This window comes from Suncus etruscus, chromosome 1, assembly GCF_024139225.1.
Source record: "Suncus etruscus isolate mSunEtr1 chromosome 1, mSunEtr1.pri.cur, whole genome shotgun sequence".
NCBI lineage: Eukaryota > Metazoa > Chordata > Mammalia > Eulipotyphla > Soricidae > Suncus > Suncus etruscus.
Genome location: NC_064848.1, coordinates 1,181,293 through 1,196,480, shown reverse-complemented (window position 1 = coordinate 1,196,480; position 15,188 = coordinate 1,181,293). Strand labels below are relative to the sequence as shown.

At 45.0% G+C, this 15,188-nt stretch overlaps 1 non-coding gene across 1 annotated transcript; it reads left to right on the top strand.

Moving 5' to 3' along the window:
• Nucleotides 1-3,745: 3,745 nt before the first annotated feature.
• Nucleotides 3,746-3,847, top strand: LOC126028838 (U6 spliceosomal RNA). Its single transcript, XR_007502541.1, has one exon. It is a non-coding gene; the product is annotated as a U6 spliceosomal RNA (small nuclear RNA).
• Nucleotides 3,848-15,188: the final 11,341 nt, after the last annotated feature.

Sequence of the window (15,188 nt, the reverse complement as noted above, 5' to 3'; positions counted from 1 at the left end):
AAAAAAAGAAGTGAGAGACTTGTGTTTCATGCAGCCCAGGTCAGCTGAGACTTTGGTTCCAATATCTGACACCATATGTGGTTCCCTGAGCCTGGCTAGTGGTCACTCCTGAGCACAGAGCCAAAAACAGCTTCTGGCACAGCCAAATATGGCCCAAACCCACCACCATTCCATCCCATAAGTTAAAAAAATAATTAGGGCTAGACCGTTAATGCAATGGGTAGGAAACCAATTCAGGTTTGATCCCTGGCATCCCAGATGATTCACCGAGCTTTGCCAGGAGTAATTCCTGAGTGCAGAACCAGGAGTAACCCCTGAGCATCACTGGGTGTGGCCCTAAAACAAAACAAAGCAAAACAAAGCAAAAATTTAATTAAAAATAAAAATTTCGGAGCCGGCGAGGTGGCACTAGAGGTAAGGTGTCTGCCTTGCAAGCGCTAGCCAAAGAACAGACCGCGGTTCGGTCCCCCAGGCGTCCCATATGGTCCCCTCAAGCCAGGGGGGATTTCTGAGTGCGTAGCCAGGAGTAACCCCTGAGCATCAAATGGGTGTGGCCCCCCAAAAAAAATTTTTTTAGGGCTGGAGAGAGAGCACAGCAGTAGGCTTGCAAGCAGTTGATCCAGGACTGATGATGGTTCAAATTCCGGCATCCCATATGGTTCCCGGGCCTGCCAGGAGCAATTTCTGAGCGCAGAGGCAGGAGTAACCCCTGAACACCACCGGGTGTGACCCAAAAACAGAAGAAAAAAATAAATAAAATAAAATTTTAGAGGCCACTCCTGGCTGTGCTCAGAGGACCACGTAGTGCAAGATTAAAGTCTTTTAAGGGGCCTGAATGGATAGAGCGCTTGTTTTGCTCACTCTGGCCCAGGTTTGGTCCCTGGGGACCACCTATGGTCCCACCAGGAGTGAGTCTTTAGTGTAGAGCTAGGAGTAAGACCTGAGGACAGCCAGGTGTGACCCCAAAACAACAACAATAAAAAACTCATTTAAGATATGTATGTACTCTACCAGTTGAGCCACCCCCTGAACCCCTTTTTGGGCGAAATTTATAACTTGCATCATTAATGAATTTCCAGTCCCCGAGGTACTGTGGCCCTATCCTCGCCGTTCATTGCTCATTCCCAAGCCTTGAGTCCCTGTCACCATTTTTCTATCTCTACCTCTCCTGTCACTTCTCAGCTTCCTTGGCACATCATGTTCCTTTTTCTGTGCTCTAGGCGCTGGCATTCTCCAGGACTCACTTCTGGTCCCTTCTGTCATGAATTTTCTGTTGTTGTTTTGTTTTGTCCTAGGGCCATGCTTGTGAATGATCAGAAATTACTCCTGGCAGTGCTGGGAGTATGAGATATGAGATACCAGGGACCAAACTCGGATCAGGCTCTTACAAGGCCTTTCTTGCTATACTATCAATCCAGCCCACACCATGAACTCTTGTCCTTGCTCCTGTTCGTTCCCCGGGGCTTACAGGCATGTCATACATGATGGCGAATAGGGAGAAAGGGGGGCCAGAGCCAGGATCCAACCTAAGCCCCTGGGCACTGGGAATGAGTAAGCAGGGTGGAGTGGCTGACTAAGAAGTAGTCACAGATACACTGAGGCAGAGTCAACCTGGGATGAGAAGAGACACATCTTGCAGCAAGTGAAGTGACTGACTCAGCTCGTCCATGTCTTGGACTGAAAAAAGGTGGATTCCAAGATTTACTGTTTCCTAGGATGGAGGAGAGATGAGCATGTACGTGTTATGAGGTGTGTTAGACAATCTGAGCACAATGCTAATGTAAGGAAGTGCCTAGGAGATGGGGTGGAATAAGGTCAGCTGAGTCCAAGTCACCCCACACTGGAGTTCAGTGATCAAGCTGGCCATGCATAGGCCTGGTTCTCTGTCTGTGGGGCTTGGGTACTCGAAGGATGTGTTCCCAGCCTGGAAGACCAAGGCCTGGGGTGCAGGTGAGTTCTGTGTACATGAACCCACTGACACATCCAAAGGGAAGTTTGGAGACCATTGAGGAATCTTGTTTCTCAGCCTCACATACAATCAGGAGCTCAAATTCCCAACATGATGGGCACTGAGAAAGTAAGTTCATTTTGTGCCTCAAAAGGAGTAAAGTTGGGGCCAGAGAGGTGGCACTAGAGGTAAGGTGTCTGCCTTGCAAGCACTAGCCAAGGAAGGACCGCGGTTTGATCCCCCGGCGTCCCATATGGTCCTCCCAAGCCAGGGGCAATTTCTAAGCACTTACCCAGGAGGAACCCCTGAGCATCAAACGGGTGTGGCCAAAAAAAAAAAAAAAAAGATAAAATTTAAAAAAAAGGAGTAAAGTTACTATCCAAGTCTGAAAACTGGTTAATGTCGTTTCAGTGACATCTAGTTGCTTTTGTTTGGTTGGTTTTGGGGCCACATCCAGTGATGCTCAGGGATTATTCTTGGCTCTATACTCAAGGATCAATTCTAGCAGGACTCAGAGGCCATATGGGGTTTCAGGATCAAACCGGGATTACTGGGGCCAGGGCATAGCACAACGGTAGGGCATTTGCCTTGCATTCAGCCAACACAGGACGGACCCCGGTTCGATTCCTGGCATCCCATATGGTTCCCGAGACTGCTAGGAGCAATTTCTGAGCACAGAGCCAGGAGTAACCTCTGAGCACTGCCGGGTGTGACCCAAAAACAAACAACAACAACAACAAAACAAAAGTATAACAGGATTATTCTGTGCAAGGCAGCCATCCTATCACTGGACATCAAACTGCTTTTTATAGGGACTTCTCCCAGTCATGCTCAGGCCTGATGTGTAAGTTTGAAGGCTCAGACCACTGGCCTGATGGTGCTTTCAAACTGTCTAGCCACCATGATACAGCGCAGGTGGCATATAAAACAGGAAGCCACTGATAAGAATAGCAGCGTTTATTACTAAGGACATGGAGAGATCTTTGGAATGCATTGCTGGAGAAAAAAAAGCAACACAACTCAATGTATAACAAGATCCCCACTTTGCATATGAGATTTGTACAAGAAAAAAATCCTAGGAAAATTTTCAACTACAGTCTTGTGACTTAACAATCCTCTGGTCAAGCAGAGAAGCATGAACTCATGCCAGATCTCTCTGGAGCTGCAGGGTGGCAGAAGTAGGCGCTACCATTTGCATCATAACTGGACCATCACAAAACACCACGTCACTTACTGGCCAATCTGAGTCAGCGGTTCCTGTGGAGTCTGAGAATTTGGGGGAGAGGGGAGAGGCAACTGTTACATACACCTCTGAGGCCTTTGTGTGCTTTGTGTAATGACAGACAATAGAAATGCAGTTAGGCAGGAGGGAACAACTGTGAAGCAATTAACAGTGATCACGACTAGGAGAAAATGGGGTTTTTGTCTAGCTGTTTATCTGCATTTTCCAATTTTTCAATAATGAGTGTTAATATTTTCACAAGCAGAAGTGAATTGAGGTCACAGGCCTTTCTGCTCACCAGCTAGACAGGTAAGACGCCTAGTGCTGCAGTTGTTCCCAGATCAATACATTTCAAAGCAGGAATGGAACCGCAGGTAAAAATACAATTCCACGGGTCCAGAGAGATAGCAAGCAGGTAGGGCACTTTGCCTTGCACAGGGATGACCAGGTTTGATTCTCGGACCCCCATATTGTCCCCTAAGTCCTGCCAGGCGTGATCTTTGAGTGCAGAACCAGAAGTAAGTCCTGAGTGTGCCAAGTATGGAAAACAAACAAAAAACCCCAACAAAACCAAACAAAGCTAATTTTAAAAGTTTAAAATATATATGGTGCAGAGAAGATTAGCATGGCCCCTGCGCAAGGATGACACACAAATTCGTGAAGCGTTCCATATTTAAAAAATATATATGGTGTATGAATATAATGCATGTTGATTTATTTACTTGGGAGGGTGGGCCGAAGAGATAAAATGGAGGTAGGGTCTTTGCCTTGCATGCAGAAGGACAGAGGTTCAAATCCTGGCATCCCATATGGTCGCCACGCCTGCCAGGGGTGATTTCTGAGTGTAGAGCCAGGAGTAACGCCTGAGTGCTGCTGGGTATGACCCAAGAAAAAAACCAAATATATATATTTGAGAGGGTTGTGTGGACCATACCCAGCAATGTTCCAGGTCACTGGTAGTGTTTGGGAGATGATAGGGGTATCATCTTGTATGATAGGCATACACGACAGTACCTAACTAACCCCCTGCACTATCTCTCTGGCCCTGTAATCTATGCTCATACACACACATGTATGTGTGAAACAGACATGCTGTGTAAGGATATCGTTGATCACCTGACAGGTGTGGCGAGCATTGGGAACAGAGCAGACAGCTGGGTAAAACCAAGCAATGTCCCTATTAAAATGGATACACAAAAAATGTTTTAAGCATTTGTGTAAAGCAAAAAATAAAATAACAGCAACAAAAACCCACTCAATTGAGGCCGGGGTGAAGTTCAGCGTTCTTCATGGAGGCCCTGAATTCCATCTCTTGATAACACATACTTGCATGTTTTTATCTGTATATACAAATATGTATGTCTGTTTATACATACATGCATATACATACACATAAACAAATATCTGGAGGTTAGCTGTAAAAGTCCTGTTCTAGGTGTAATAATCTTCAGACACTTACTTTCCTGAGCTTAACCAGATGTCCTGGGATCAAGTCTTGGTGAAAGGAGGAAGGAGAAAAATGAGCAGCTTGGGGTCAAGGAGAACCAGGTATATCAGTGGTGTTCAGAAATGATTGAGTTGAATATTGAACCAAAGAGACAACCACACCGAAATCAGGAGACCCAAACTTGCACAACCAAACTTTAAAAGGTGCCTGTCAGAAGGCAGGCTTGGGGGGGGGGGGGGAGTAGAAAAAGAACCTGGGAACATGGTCGTGGGATTGGTGGAACATTGTATGGCTAGAACTCAACTATAAATAACTTTATTTTTGTTTTTTATTTGGGGGAGTTGGGAGTCATACCTAGGGGTTACTCCTGGCTCTATACTAGGAATCACTCCTGGAGGGCTCAGAGGACCATATGAGATGCAGGGGAATCAAACCTGGGTTGGCCATATGCAAAGCAAGCATCCTACTCCCGGTAAGTAAATAATTTTGTATAGTTAACTTTTTTTTTCTCTAGTTTTTGGGCCACACCCGGCAGTGCTCAGGGGTTACTCCTGGCTGTCTGCTCAGAAATAGCTCCTGGCAGGCACGGGGGACCATATGGGACACCAGGATTCGAACCAACCACCTTTGGTCCTGGATCGGCTGCTTGCAAGGCAAATGACGCTGTGCTATCTCTCTGCGCCCTTTGTAAATTATAAATAACTTTGTGAGTGTTGGTGCCTAAATAAAATAAAATTAAAAAAAAAGAAAAAAATTGGGCCAGAGCAGTGGCACAAGAGGTAAGGCATGCACTAACTTAGGACAGACCGTGGTTCAATCCCCCAGCGTCCCATATGGTCCCCCAAGCCAGGAGCTATTTTTTTTTTTTTTTTGATTTTTGGGCCACACCCGGCGGTGCTCAGGGGTTACTCCTGGCTGTCTGTTCAGAAATAGCTTCTGGCAGGCACGGGGGACCATATGGGACACGGGGATTCCAACCAACCACCTTTGGTCCTGGATCGGCTGCTTGCAAGGCAAATGCCGCTGTGCTATCTCTCCGGGCCCCAGGAGCTATTTCTGAGCACATAGCCAGGAGTAACCCAAGTGTCACCCGGTGTGGCCAAAAAAAAAAAAAAAAAAACAAAACAAAAATCAGTTGCATCCTTTTTGGGTGGCCAGAGCCTTCCAGCCTGGTTCTAGAGGGCTGAAGTGATAGTACAATAGGTAGGGTGCTTTCCTTGCATGCATTCTATCCAGATTCATCCCTGGGACCCCATATAGACCCCACCACCACCACTAAGAGTGATCCCTGTATACAGAGCTAGGAGTAATTTCTGAACACAACTGTTTGTGGCCAAAAACAAACAAAAACTAGCCTGATTCTAGTCCTGCCTAAGACTGAGCTAGTTCTTGAGTACCCTGCATTAACCTTGAATCCTGACAAAATTTCTCTCCTCCCCCACCAAAACACCCTCGTGGTGCTCAGGGCTTACTCCTGTTTGTTTTGTTTTGTTTTGTTTTGGTTTGGTTTGGTTTGGTTTGGAGGGGGTGGGATTCACACCTGAGCGGTGCTCAGGGATTACTTCTGTCTCTGTGCTCAGAAATCGCTCCTGGCAGGCCCGGGGGATCTTATGGAATGCCAGCATTCGAATCACCATTTGTCCTGGATTGGCTGCTTGCAAAGCAAATGCCCTACCGCTGTGTTTTTGTGGGGGTTTACTCCTGGCTCTGCATTTAGGGATCACTTCTGGCAATGCTCAGAGAACCATATGCTATGCAAGGAATCAAACCTGTTTCAATGATGTGAAAAGCAAGTGCCCTACATGCTGTGCATTTTTTGGGGAAAAAAAAAAAAAGTTCACACAAGATGGTTTCTGTGGTCAAACCTCCTTAACAAAAACATATCACGTGGTGGAGCTGGAGCAATAGCACAGAGGTAGGGCGTTTGTAGTAACCTCTAAGTACCGCCAGGTATGACCCAAACCCCCCCAAAATATATATGTATACACACATATCACGTGGGCCCAGCTTCTTTGGCAGGGTTCTGAGAAATAGGACTAGTGCAGATAGTCAAAAACAAGGTGCCTGCACTGATTAAACTGGGTCATGCACATACTGTACCACTCTAACGGGTACAGTCATTCTCTCCAAGAGCTGGGAGAGGCAAACAGCTGAGTCAGGAGCAGCCCAGCCCTCACGAGCTAAGTTGCACCCACATCTGACAATGCGATTCTGGATAATAGTCCTGCCAGACTGGGCTATTGGGCTATGGCCTCTGCAAGTTTCTAACTGTGCTTGCTACTGCAACTTAGAGCTCGCTGGGTCTGGAGAGTCACTTGGATGGAACTTCCTATTAGAATCCCCCACCTCCCTGAATGCTCTGAAAAGTTGGAATACCATAAATGCTACATCTTAACCTCAAAATGAATGAGCAAATGGCCAGTCCACAGAGGCCTATCCACAGCACCTCAGAGCTCCTGAGTACCAATGGTTTAGAAGGTATTTCAAAAGCAATAGTCATTAGTTTCCTTCATGCTTGCTCAGGAAGCTTACTCTCTGCACTGTGCTCAGGGATCACTTCTGGGAGGGCTCAGGGAACCATAGAGGGTGCTGGGGATCAAACCCAGGTCAGCTACATGCAAGACAAGTAGCCTACCCACTATACTATGTCTCTTGCCCATGATTTTAAATAAATATCCAGCTGGTCCTGAGAAACATATGTATAAAGCTTGGAAGACCAGTTAGAAGGACTTGCCAGAGAACCACAGACAAATTATGGGAGTTCAGAACCTGGAGTAGTGGTAGTGACAGTGAGAAGTGATGATATTTTCATAGAATTCATTGAGAGGAGGGGCCAGAGAAATAGCACAGTGGTGTTTGCCTTGCAAGCAGCCGATCCCTGGAGTGGTTGGTTCGAATCCCGGCATCCCATATGGTCCCCCGTGCCTGTAAGGAACTATTTCTGAGCAGATAGGCAGGAGTAACCCCTGAGCACAGCCGGGTGTGGCCCAAAAACCAAAAACCAAAACAAAACAAAACAAAAAGAATTCATTGAGAGGAGCTGAAGCATAGTACAACAGTAGGGCACTTGTCTGGTACATGACTAACCCAGGGTTCAAAACCAGTCATCCCATATGGTCTCTTGAATTCTGCCAGGAATGATTCCTGAGTGCAGAGCACCAGGTATGCCCCCAAAACAAAACCTTCACTGAGAGATTGAATATTTCCAGAGAAAGCCATGCAAGGTGGTTCCTAGACTTTTGGCTTTCAGCAAAATATGCTTCCTGGGGGCCAGAAAGATAGCATGGAGGAAAGGTGTTTGCCTTGCATGCATAAGGATGGTGGTTCGAATCCTGACATCCCATATAATCCCCCGAGCCTGCCAGGAACGATTTCTGAGCGTAAAGCCAGGAATAACCCCTGAGCACTGCCGAGTGTGACCCAAAACAAACAAACAAACAAACAAACAATATATATATATATATATATATATATATATATAATATGCTTCCTGGAGCAGGGAACAGGCAATACAGGTTGCTCCAGGCAGACACAGAAAGTGCACAGAAATTTGAGTCTGAGTGCTGCTTGTGCTGTTCAGGGAAGGCTCTAAATTCTTGAGTACTGATCAAAAACTGTAGTCAGGGGTTGGGCATAGTTGATAAACAGGGTTAGAACAGAGAGCTATCTGTAGGTCAAGGCCAGAAGATAATCAGATAAGGAGATACAATACTGAGAGCCAAGTCAGGGTTCAGAGTTCTAGTCTAATTGGGGAAGCTGGGATAGTGATTCAAACATCACACAAACTAATGATACTTTATTAAACACCAGGCATTCTGCTAAAGATTTTGTGTCTAGTATGTGTCATTTAATCCCAACCACCACGCATGAATTAGGCATCATTCTCACTGAATGAGGAATTTCAAGAGGCTGAGTCTAAGAGTGATGGGTAGTGGAACTTAGATCTAATTCTGAAATGTGTGTGCTTAAGGACCACACAATACTGCAAGGTTGAGGGCTTGAGTTGGCAGCAAACAGGTCAGATACTGGGCAGACATGGTATCAACACAGATGATGGCAGAGCTCATGAAACCACATTTGTAGATTAAACTGGACATAAAGTGGGACCTGAGTCACAATACCACAGGTATTACCTTGCACGTGACAGACTGGGGGTTTAGCTCCAGCATCCCACATGTTTCTCCAACACCCCTCAAGGAGTGATCCCTGGTCATTGCCAGGTGTGGCCTCCCTTCTCAAAAACAACAAGGACAACAACAAAAAACTGAATAGGAATAGTTTCCGGTGAAGTTGGACCTAGGAATCCGCCTCTGGCCTCCACAGCCACAGTGTCCTTCTGCTCCCCTCCCCACACACTTCCCAACCTCTCTTCTCCCTCGACTTCCCCAGCACCTAGAGTGAAGCAAGGGAGGCACTGAAGAGGCTGACGTAGCAAAGGGCACTAAGTATTGTTTAGCTAGATTTGCAACACCACCACTGCATTATAAGAAAATTATGCAGATATAATCATACAGGTCAGGGTATCTAAGAAAAACACGCAGAGCCAATGAAATTGGTAAAACTGCTGTGCTAGAGCTGACACAGCCTCTAACATAACCAAATTTCTCTTTTCTGGGAGATATTTGTTACATAGCAACCACTGGAGAGGCTCACCAAGACCTTTCTCTTCGGTCTTATTTAAGATGGTCTCCAGGCACCACAAGGAAAGAGCTTGGTGAATTCTTTCAAAGGTCAACCACCCACCCAATGAGCCAATACTTTTGTCTTTCGTTCTACCGGATAATAAAGATGTACTGAACCAGAACTTTCCTTCTCAGTCTGCTTAAAGACCATCAAGGGTGGCCTGGAGAAATAGCACAGCGGCATTTGCCTTGCAAGCAGCCGATCCAGGACCTAAGGTGGTTGGTTCAAATCCCGGTGTCCCATAGGGTCCCCCGTGCCTGCCAGGAGCTATTTCTGAGCAGACAGCCAGGAGTAACCCCTGAGCACTGCCGGGTGTGGCCCAAAAACCAAAAAATAAAAAAAGAAGTATCAGAAATAGGGTTTCAAATTACTGGACAACTTCATTTGTTTGATGCTGTCGTCCCTTATAGGAACACATCAATTTAACAGAATGGATAGCTAAGAACAAGAGCTTACTAAACCTTCTGCCACTGCATTACTTCTTCAGAAATACAGTAATTTTCACAAATGTGCTTGCTACTGTACTCTTTCTTTTTTTAAAACTTTATTCTTTTCCTTTTTTTTTCAGTAACTTTGCTTTCACTTATCTGGAAACAAATATGTTCTGGTCAACTACATCAACTATGTCATGTGATGAATTTTCTTTAAAGTAAAAAAAAATCTACCAGGATTAACAAAAATGAAGTGACTTGGTTCCTTGTCTGGGAGGATGTGGATGAACAGGAAGTCTTCTGTAAGCAAGAGAGTAAATCACTGCAATCATTCTGAACAATCAAGCATCCTAGAAGAGGTGCAACTTCTATAATCCGGCAATCCTGCTTGTAAAGTATATATCAAAAGACACTCTCGGGGCCGGAGAGATAGCATGGAGGTAAGGCGTTTGCCTTTCATGCAGGAGGTCATCGGTTCGAATCCCGGCTTCCCATATGGTCCCCTGTGCCTGCCAGGAGCAATTTCTGAGCCTGGAACCAGAAATAACCCCTGAGCACTGCCGGGTGTGACCCAAAAACCACAAAAAAAAAAAAAAAAAAAAAGACACTCTCACACATATTTGCAAGAGTTATCACTGCAAATGTTTGTAGGAGTAAAATTCTGAAGACAGGTCATTTAAAAAGGTCATTTATGTGTGCATTGCAACATAGCAATTATTCGTTAGATCTCAATATGTTTAAGAAACAGATTGAATAAAAAATGCAAGTTACAGGGGCCGGAGAGATAGCATGGAGGAAGGGCAGTTTGCCTTGCATGCAGAACGGATGTTTGAATCCCGGCAGCCCATTTGGTCCCCTGAGCCTGCCAGGAGCGATTTCTGAGCATAGAGCCAGGAGGAACCCTTGAGCGCTGCTGTGTGTGACCCAAAACCAAAAAAAAAAAAAAAAAAAGTAAGTTACAACAAGGGACTGTACTGGCTTCTAAATCTATTATGTAACTTCAGAAATAAATTTAAAAATTGTGATGCCATGTCATCCATTCAGAGATGACATATCTAATGACAAAGTCATTCCAAGTCTGAAGACTGCCTGACAGCTGGCACATTCCTCTAAGTTAAAATGACTAATTTTTTGTTTTTTTGGGCCACACCATTATATTCAGGAGCTACTCTAGAGCTCTGTGCTCTAGAGGTCCACATTGTGGTCCTTGAAGGACTATTTGATGCTCAGATCAAACCCCAGCCTCCTGCATTTGCCTTGATATAGCCAACCTGAGTTCAACTTCTGGTATCTCATATGATCCCCCAGCACTGCCAGGAGTCATTGAATAAAAAGCCAAGATATCCGATGACAAAAGAATGAATAAAGGAGTTATGGTTATATATACATGATGAAATACAATGCACCATTAAGGAAACTTGATACCTATCTTTTGTTGAAACAAAAATGGAGCTAGAGGGTATCATGCTAAGTGAAGTAAGTTGGAGGGAAAAGGACAAACAACAGATGATGTCATTCAGCTTTGGATGTTGGTAGAGAGTAACAAAGCACAGAATAGACCAGTGTTTCCTAGAGTGAGTTATACCATCCTTGAGTGGGGAGCTGGAACAATCAAGGGAAGAAATAGTTGCCTCAGATTCAACTGGGCTGTGTAAAGAACTGAGGGAGGATCCCGAGCAATGGAGGTGTGTGTGTGTGGGGCGGGGGAGAGGAGCAGACTAGAAGTAGCAATAGCAACAGCAGTGGAGGATTTCAGGCAATTTGGTGGAGGTGCTGGTACAGTACTTTTTATTTCAAAACCATAAATGTTATCACTATTGTCACCATATTATCACAATAAAAATTATTGAATACAGCATGAAAGAACAGGAAATCCTATTCTTCACACTCTAATCAGAAGAGACTCATTGTATAACCTTGAAAAGTCCTATGGGAACTACAGAAGCTAATAGTTATTAGGACCCCAGGTGACCTCAATGTCAAAAATATTGGTATATTGAAACAGTTAAGGAAAGCCATACCTGGGCCGGAGGGACAGCATGGAGGTAGGGTGTTTACCTTGCATGCAGAAGGATGGTGGTTTGAATCGCGGCATCCCATATGGTCCCTCGAGCCTGCCAGGAGTGAATCCTGAGCGTAGAGCCAGGAGAAACCCCTGAGCGCTGCCAGGTGTGACCTAAAAACGAAAAAGAAAAAGAAAAGCCATTCTATAGCAATCAGGACAACCCCTCTCCCAAGCCAGCGTTCCTAACTGTAGGAAAAGTTGCAACTTCTCTCTTTTGTCCAGTCCATCAAGAGATTGTTTCATTTTGTTTTTAGTTTTTTGGTTTTTGGGTCACACCCGGCAGCGCTCAGGGGTTCCTCCTGGCTCTATGCTCAGAAATCGCTCCTGGCAGGCTCAGGGGACCATATGGGATGCTAGGATTCGAACTCACCGATTTCTGAATGCAAGGCAAATGCCCTTCCTCCATGCTAATTCTCCAGCCCCAAGAGACTGGTTTTGGTCAAAGTGGGCTCATACCACTTCTCTGTTATGTCTCTGAGCCAATGAGAAAAGCTCAGTGGGTTGTAGGAAATCCAGAGTTCAATCTCCCTGAAAAGAAACCTGAGGTGCCTCCAAGGTCTCAACCAAAAATAACAAGGCATGACAAAATGGGAGAAATTACTCAAGACAACTGTCATACACTGAGAAGAAAAAGATTTGCGAATTCTCAGATGCAACAATCATTTGAGAGATGTTACTACCTAGATTAAAAAGATCAGAAAGGGGCCAGAGCAAGCAGGGTGTTTGCCTTGCACATGACCAACCCAGGTTCTATCCCGACAACTTCATAGGGTTCCCTGATCCTGACAGGAATGATCCCTGAGCACTTAGCCAAGAGTAAGTCCTGAGTACTGCTCACACCAACCCAGCGCCCCCTCCCCCCAAAAAACCCCCCAGGGAAATAAATGTATAAAGTGAAAATGTGATAGACACAGATGTAACAAAAGAACCAAATGAAGTGACAAAACCAAAAATTAATGAAAGCCTAAGCAGAATGGATCAAACAAGAGCAAATTTAGTGAAGAATAATCAGCCAAGATTTCAGAATAGTTGTCCGAAATGATGAAATCAGAGGCACATGACAAGGAATTTCTGAGACACGGTGCAGACAAAAGCAATTAAGACAGAGCAGCAAGTCTGAAAGGCTGCATAGATTCACAGTGTAGGACATTGTGAAAAAAGGCCGGGCAAGCTCAGAGTAAAAAGGTGGTTGTCTGGGGCGGGGCAGGAGAAATGAATCAGGGAGAGAACATATTTGAGTCATTGGGGTTACTCGAGATTCTGTAACGGCAGATTGCATTTAGCCAAATCTAGTATAACACTAAGTACACTCGAATGTGGACTCTGAACTTTGTATGATAATAATGTGCCAATTAATGAAGGTTTAGCAATTGTCAACAAATGTTTTCGAGTAGGGAATGTTGATGATTTCCAACCCAAATTTGGAAATGGGATAGGCTTAGAAATGCCTATACCTTGATTTTACTGTGAATGCAAAACTGCTCTTAAAAAACTAGCTTATTAAAAACAAATCAGAAATTAGTACAAACTTTTTACTTATGGAGCTAGAAAAACAACAAGTTCTTTAAAAGAAACTTTTCTTGGGGAAGAGGGAATTCAGAAGGGATAAAAATTAAAACAGAAAATATAGAAAAGAAAACAGCTTTAGAATTCATGTTAGAACAAAGGTAAGGGGATTATTGGACTTGTTCCCTCAGCTCCCCAGAGGCACCAATAATACATTGCGGCATTGTTTCTCTTTTGCATAGGCGCATTAAAATGGGAAAATACTACATATGCAAACAAGTTATTATCTAATAGAGATAGGAACACAAATTTTGTAATGTAGTTAGGCCTTATACCCAGAACAGTGGCATAATGGCTTGGCTCTGGTCTCCAAAGAATGGGCATTGCCCATACACCCCTGAACCATTGACCATCTACAGAAACAACCATAATTTGTCTACATCAAAACCACAATTGTCTACATCACCAGGAGGCAAACCTCTACCAGGGGAGACCCTGCAGCTACCCTGGCATTGACTTTACTCCAAGGAGTGTTCATTTGACACCCAGATGTCTCAGCGACAGCAGCAACTTGCTTGCAGGGCAGGACGCTCCACATCTGATGGTGAGGTGAGACTGGAGGATGCTCCACATCCTGACTTCCATGAAAAACAGAAACCACACAAACCAGAATTCTTCTGGCCCAGAAACCAGAATCTTCAACGACAGAAACCGGACAACAACAACAACAGCTAATGTGTGAAAAAAAAAATTCCCCGTGACCACAGAGAATGAACCAGGGGTTGGACAACCTAGTATGCCTGGAGCCCAGAGTTGGTCTTAGGCCAGAGAGCTTCAGGGATAAGGTCTCTTTGTATTTAGTTAGGACAAGCCTTTTTTTTTTTTTTTTTTTCATTTTACCCATATTTTGGGCCTATGCAAACAACAACAATTGCCACTCTAACACTGTTATTGCTGTATTTTGTGTTAAAACTCATCCTTTTGTTTTTTTTTGTTTGTTTGTTTGTTTTGGGGCCACACCCGGCGATTTTCAGGGGTTACTCCTGGCTGTCTGCTCAGAAATAGCTCCTGGCAGGCACGGGGGACCATATGGGACACCGGGATTTGAACCAACCACCTTGGGTCCTGGATCGGCTGCTTGCAAGGCAAACACCGCTGTGCTAGCTCTCCGCCCCCCCCCCCCTTTTTTTAAATAATAGTTTACTAAACTTTCTGCTGGTGCTTCAATAAAAAAAAAGAAAAAGAAAAAACAATACAGCAAAATCAACAAATTCTACTGGACAAAGGGTGAGGGGCTTAGGTCAGAGAGAGAGAGCGTGGACTTTTGCAAGCAATGAGGTCTGGAGTGGGTGGGGGGGGGGAGAGAGAGACAGAGACAGAGAGAGAGAGAAGAGAGGAGAGAGAGATATGCTAAGAGGAAATGTAGAAGAAACCGTATGACTTCCCAAGAATTATGGGTTACAGCACGTTGGCATTTGCCTTTCACACAGCCGACCTGGGTTTGATCCCCAGCATCCCAGAGTCCTCTGGAGCACTGCCAGGAAGTTAATTCCTGAGTGCAGAGCCAGGAGTAACCTGTGAGTATTGCTGGGTGTAGCCCCAAAACAATAAAAAGAATAAATCACAAGGAAATAAGCTCTGGGTAAGTTGGGGATGTGGCTCAGTGATAAGTTACCTGACATGTGTGGGGGTGTGAGTCCTGTCCCTGGCACCACAGGGAGGGTGTGTGCTGAATAACAAAAGGAGTAGCTCAAAGGGCTGGTGCTCTGGGCTCCAGCTCCAGCAACACATGGCCCACCAAGACGGAGGAAGAAACTAGGGACAAGGAGACTGAATCAGTAATAAAAAACCTTCCCGGGCCCAGAGCCAAGCAACAGCCGATAGGG